Source organism: Chrysemys picta, chromosome 22 (genome assembly GCF_011386835.1).
Source record: "Chrysemys picta bellii isolate R12L10 chromosome 22, ASM1138683v2, whole genome shotgun sequence".
NCBI classification, from domain to species: domain Eukaryota; kingdom Metazoa; phylum Chordata; order Testudines; family Emydidae; genus Chrysemys; species Chrysemys picta.
The window spans coordinates 6,894,672-6,901,253 of NC_088812.1; positions in this window are offsets into that span (position 1 = coordinate 6,894,672).

Consider the following 6,582-nt stretch of genomic DNA (forward strand, 5'->3'; position numbering starts at 1 on the left):
CCCAGTGACACCCAAAGCATCATTTGACAACTGCATCTGGCGGAGGGGACGGGGAGAGTGTGGGGGCCCCGGGCTGGGGGCAGGGTGGGGAGGAGTCACATGGAGGGTCCTGTGGGGAGGTCACGTGCCGCCCCCTTGTGTCCCTCCCATGAGTGCAGTACTGTTAACGGCAAGAAATGATTTCTACTTGCACCACTGGCTCCAATGGAGTGACGCCTGTTTACACCAGCCGGGGATCTGGTTCCAATGGAGTGACGCCCGTTTACACTAGCTGGGGATCCGGCTCCAGTGGAGTGACGCCCGTTTACACTAGCTGGGGATCTGGGTGCATTGCTGCCGGTTGCTTGCTGACACTGCATCTCCCTCTTCGCTGACAGCAGAGAGGTGACACTGTGGGGAGGGGGTTGAGGCTTACAGAGAGGAGAGGGCTGGCCCAAGCTGACACAGTGAGTCTATCACAGGAGTCCTGACCCGCAACAAACCCCGCTGTAACCACTAGACCCCGCTCCCCTCCCAGAGCTGGGGAGAGCGCCCAGGGGTCCTGGCTCCCAGCCCCCTGCTCTAACCACTAGGCCCCACTGCATTCCAAGCCTGTCCTGGGAATGCTGGGGAAGTGGGATCCCGGTTGGGGCAGAATAACTAGCTAGGTCCTTCCATTAGCCCAGCTATTCGGAGGTTGCTGCTGGGGAGGGAGCTGACGAAGGGGGGTCCTGGGGGGAAGGGGACTTGGAATTGGTTTCTTGGCATGGTAGCCGGCAAGGAGCAACCAAGTCCCGCCCCCATCCGCTGCCTCTCCCTGCCAGCAGGGCATTAGCACTAAGTCCCTTATGTAAATAGAGCCGGGTGGTCGGTCCTGCATCAGCTCCCGTCTCAGCCACCTCGCCCCCGCCCCCCCGCCGTCTAATGAGCCCCTCCCCTCCCCGTCAGGCCAGGGCTCTGCATGCTGCATCACCCCTGGAGGCATTGTCCCCCCCACCCCAAAGGGGCCCCAGTGCCAGGGGCTTCTGCAGGGTTCTGTCCTGCTCCTCCCCGGAGGTGGCTGCATTTCCGTGGCTGGGGCAGGATGGATGAGCTTTGGGACCTACTGGGTCTTTCGCTGTTTACAGCGAGCAATGGGACGGGGCCATGTGGGCACAGCTGGGTCACAAAGCACCGGGCCAGGGCCAGGTACCACCCCCTGCAGCTTGGGGCAGGCTGGCAGCGTCTCAAACACAGCACACGGGGAACATGGCTACAAGGCTCACAAGCCACTTCAAAGGATACGCCTGTAGTCGGAGACACTACTGGAGCCCAGGGCTGGGCTAGCAGGGGGCTGCGGGTTGGGATTGAGGGACAGTGGCAGAGCTGTGGGGGCAGGGCTGGGCTAGCAGGGGGCTGCGGGTTGGGATTGAGGGACACTGGCAGAGCTGGGGGGGCAGGGCTGGGATAGCAGGGGCTGCGGGTCAGTATTGAGGGGCACTGGCAGAGCTGGGGGGGGGGAGAGCCCAGGGCTGGGCTAGCAGGGGGCTGCGGGTCGGGATTGAGGGACAGTGGCAGAGCTGTGGGGGCAGGGCTGGGCTAGCAGGGGGCTGCGGGTTGGGATTGAGGGGCACTGGCAGAGCTGGGGGGGCAGGGCTGGGATAGCAGGGGGCTGCGGGTCAGGATTGAGGGGCACTGGCAGAGCTGGGGGGGGGGAGAGCCCAGGGCTGGGCTAGCAGGGGCTGCGGGTCGGGATTGGGGGCACTGGCAGAGCTGGGGGGGAGAGCCCAGGGCTGGGATAGCAGGGGCTGCGGGTCAGGATTGAGGGGCACTGGCAGAGCTGGGGGGAAGCCCAGGGCTGGGCTAGCAGGGGCTGCGGGTCGGGATTGGGGGCACTGGCAGAGCTGCGGGGGGGAGAGCCCAGGGCTGGGATACCAGGGGCTGCGGGTCAGGATTGAGGGGCACTGGCAGAGCTGGGGGGGGGAGAGCCCAGGGCTGGGCTAGCAGGGGGCTGCGGGTCGGGATTGAGGGGCACTGGCAGAGCTGGGGGCAGAGGTCAGTCCCCTCAGGGATGGGCGGTGCCTGGAAATATTGGGGCTGCGTCACCATGGCCTGCTCTGTTCTCGGTCTCACTGCCCAGGGCCGGCTCCAGGCACCAGCGCAGCAAGCAGGTGCCTGGGGCGGCCAATAAAGAAGGGCGGCATGTTCAGCTCTTCGGCGGCAATTTGGCGGCGGGTCCCTCAGTCCCTCTCGGCGGGAAGGACCTGCTGCCGAATTGCCGCCGAAGAATGAAGCGGCGCCATGGAACTGCCACCGAATCGCGGCTTTTTTTTTTTTCCTTCCGTCGCTTGGGGGGCAAAAACCCTGGAGGGGCCCTGTCTCTGCCAGAGGTGGAGTGTAGACCTGGCCTGTGCAGGGGGACAGTCCCACCTGGCCACATCCGGTGCCTGTCCCCGACATGCTGGGGCGCTCAGGGACCCCCCACCTCGCTGTCATGACACAGGGCGGCGTTGGCCCTTCAAAGCCATCAAGGGCGGTAAATAAACCCTGACTTTATTGGGCGGCTGGGAAATCTCCCAGGCTGGCACCTGCTTGGATGGGATTCAAATACCGCAGAGAGCAATAGCGAGCGCTGGAGAAATTCCCCCTCCCACCTGGGCCGGTGCCCCTTAATCCCGACTCACAGCCCCCTGCTAGCCCAGCCCTGGATGCCGCCCCACCCCCAGCTCTGCCAGTGCCCATACACACCCCTCCACCTACCCATGCATCTACCCCCATCCCTTAGACAGCTGGCCACCCCCTCCTCCAGCACCTGCCAGCACCCCCAGAACTACCCCTCTATCTACCCTGCCCTCTCGCCCCGTAAGAATGGCCACACTGGGGCAGCCCAAGGGTCCAGCTAGCCCAGTGGCCTGTCTCTGGCAGTGGCTGGTGCCAGATGCTTCAGAGGGAATGAACGGACCAGGGCAATTAGCGAGTGATCCATCATCCTCCAGTCCCAGCTTCTAGGGACACCCAGAGCATGGGGCTGCCTCCCTGACCCTCTTGGCTAATAGCCATTGGAGGACCTGTCCTCCAGGAATTTAGCTAGGTGTTTTTTTTTAACCCCAGTTATACTTTTGGCCTTCACAGCATCCCCTGGCAACCCCCTTGTTTTGGTTTAAAGCTGCTGCCTACTGATTTCATTGGGTGACCCCTGGTTCTTGTGTTATGAGGAGAAAATAACACGTCCTTGGTCACTTTCTCTGCACTGTTCCTGACCGTGTAGCCCTCTATCAGATCCCCCCTTGGTTGTCTCTTTCCAAGCTGAACAATCCCAGGCCTGGTAATCTCTCCTCCTACGGAAGCTGTTCCATCCCCCGATCATTTTTGTTGCCCTTCTCTGTACTTTCCCCAATTCTAATAAATCTTCGTTGAGACGGGGGGACCAGAGCTGCACCCAGTATGCAAGGTGTGGGTGTACCATGGATGTATATAGCCGCATTGTGATAGTTAGTGTTGTTTTGTCTATCCCTTTCCTAATGGTTCCCAACATTAATAATAACGTAACATATGGAGATATACCTAGCTCATGGAACTGGAAGGGACCTGAAAGTCATCGAGTCCAGCCCCCTGCCTTCACTAGCAGGACCAAGTACTGATTTTTGCCCCAGACCCCTAAGTAGCCCCCTCAAGGATTGAACTCACAACCCTGGGTTTAGCAGACTATTGCTCAAACCACTGAGCTATCCCTCCCCTGTAACATTTTGTTTGCTTTGCTGACAACCGCTGCACATTGGGTGGATGTTTTCAGAGAACTCTCCACAGTGACTCCAAGATCTCTTTCTTGAGTGCTAACAGCTAATTTAGATCCCATCATTGTACATGTATAGTTGGGATTCTGCTTTCCAATGTGCATTACTTTGCATGTATCAACATTGAATTTCATCTGCCATTTTGTTGCCCAGTCACCCAGTTTTGTGAGATCCTTTTGTAGCTCTTCACAGTCTGCCTGGGACTTAACTATCTTGAGTAGTTTTGTATCAGCTGCAAACTTAGGGTGACCATCCGTCCGGGTTTCCCCGGACATGTCCGGGTTTTTCAGCTTTAAATGGCCGTCCGGGGGGGGGGGGGGGGGATTTCTAATCAAGTAGAAATGTCCAGGATTTCCCCCTTCCCCTCCTGCAGAGTGCGGCGCGGCTGATTGGACGCCTGGCCTGAATGAAAGCCGCTCGCAGCCACTAGGGCCTCTAGCAGCCAGAGTCCCTCTCCTTCCCCCACTCCCTCCTCCCCCACAGAGTAGCGTGGCAGTGTTTGAGTCCACGTGGAGCCTGCAGCTCTCCCTCTGCCTGGTGAGCGGGGGGAGCAGGGCAGGCGGCGGGGGGGGGTGTAGAGGCTGCAGGGGCAGGGCAGGCAGGGGGCGCAGAGGCTGCAGGGCGAGTGTGGAGCAGGGCAGGCAGGGGGCGCAGAGGCTGCAGGGCGAGGGGGAGCAGGGCAGGCAGGGGGCACAGAGGCTGCAGGGGCGGGGGGGCGCAGAGGCTGCAGGGGCAGGGCAGGCGGGGGGCGCAGAGGCTGCAGGGGCGGGGGGTGCAGGGGCTGCAGGGCAAGTGGGGAGCAGGGGGCACAGAGGCTGCAGGGGTGGGGGGTGCAGGGGCTGCAGGGCGAGTGGGGAGCAGGGGGCACAGAGGCTGCAGGGGCGGGGGGGTGCAGAGGCTGCAGGGTGAGGAGGAGCAGGGCAGGCAAGGGCATATGGGCTGCAGGGCGAGTGGGGAGCAGGGAAGCACTTAGCAACCCCCAACCAAGATCAGAGCGGGAGGGAGGAGAGGGAATGCGGGGTGCTCAGAGGAGGGGGCAGAGTTGGGGCAGGGACTTTGGGGAAGGGGTTGGAATGGGGGCGGAAAAGGGGTGGGGTTGGGGCGGGGCTGGGGGCAGGGAAGGGGCAGAGTTGGGGCAGGGCCGGGGCCCCGTGGAGTGTCCTCTTTTTTAAATGTTTGAATATGGTAACCCTATGCAAACTGCCACCTCACTGTTTACTCCCTTTTTCCAGATCATTTATGACTATGTTGAACAGCGCTGGTCCCAGTACAGATCCCTGGGGGCCCTGCTATTTACCTCTCTCCACTTTGAAAACTGCCCAGTTATTCCTATCCTTTATTTCCTATCTTTCAACCAGTTACTGATCCATGAGAGGACCTGCCCTCTTATCCCATGACAGCTTACTTTGCTTAAGCGCCTTTGGTGAGGGACCTTGTCAAAGGCTTTCTGAAAGTCCAAGTACACTATATCCACTCGATCCCCCTTGTCCATGTTTGTTGACCCCCACAAGATTCTAATAGATTGGTGAGGCATGATTTCCCTTTACAAGAGCCACGTTGACTCTGTCATGGAAAAAGCCACCCAGGCAGTAATTTGATCAGAGACTCAAGCCTGAGGCCCGTTTATTGAATGCACACCAACGCGTTGGGGGCAGCGGTATCAAAACCACTCCCCCAAGACAAGGCATCGCTCGAGTATCTAAAGCTTAAAACTGCAAATACATCACACACTTGAGTAATAATTGCCCTTATTTGAAATTGCCACATGTCAAGGGTTAGGGTCTTCTTGGGTCTTTTTGGTATTTTCCAATGTGGTTGCAAACATACCGTTTATGGCTGTAATATGGGTTAGGGTCTCCACTGGTACTTTCCAGTGTTTAGCAACCATACCTTTTATGGGGTACCATTACACCATGCTTCTCACGGGGTACAATGATCTCAAGGGATAGCTATACAACTGGTATAGGGGAGGGCATGGGTTACAGATATACACGTTCACGCTTATTGGTTACAGTTATAAATGCTTTATGCTTATTGGTTACAATATTATCTTATTCAAGCAGTTATTATATTTCAACAGCCTTTAGGCCACACACATTGCAAATAGTTCCTGCTTCTGGGGCTTTTTACTGCCCTCCCGTCATGGGACGCAGCCAGTTTGGTTTAGGATTTGGGCCCGACAGCAACAAGCTAGGCCCAGGCCCACAAACCAAGGTTTAGGCAATTGGGGGGGGGGGTGTCTTTTTCTCCACAACTCTTTCCAAGATATTGTGTTTGTCTATGTGTGATCATTCTGTTCTTTACTACAGTTTCAGCCAATTTGCCTGGTACTGAAGTTGGCCTTACCCGCCTGTACTTGCCAGGATCATCTCTGGGGCCTTTTAAAAATCAGCACCACATTAGCAATCCACCAGTCATCTGGTCCGGAGGCTGATTTATGTGGCAGGTTACATACCACAATTAGTTGTTCTGCAATTTCTTATGTTAAAGTTTCTTCAGGACTCCTGGCCTTGGTGACTTATTACTGGTTAATTTATCCCAAATTCGCCGCTACTGACACCTCAGTCTTGGACAGTTCCTCAGATTTGTTCCCTAAGAAGAATGGCTCAGGCACAGGAATCTCCCTCACGTCCTCTGCAGTGAAGACGGATTCAAAGAATCCATTTAACTTCTCTGCAATGCCTTGTTTTCCTGGAGTGCTCCTTTAGCACCGGGCTCATCCAGTGACCCCACTGCTTGTTTGGCTTTCTGCCGCTCATGTACCTAAAACAATGTTTGCTGTTCGTTTTTGTGACTTTTCGTAGTTGCTCTTCAAATACTTTTTCGCCCT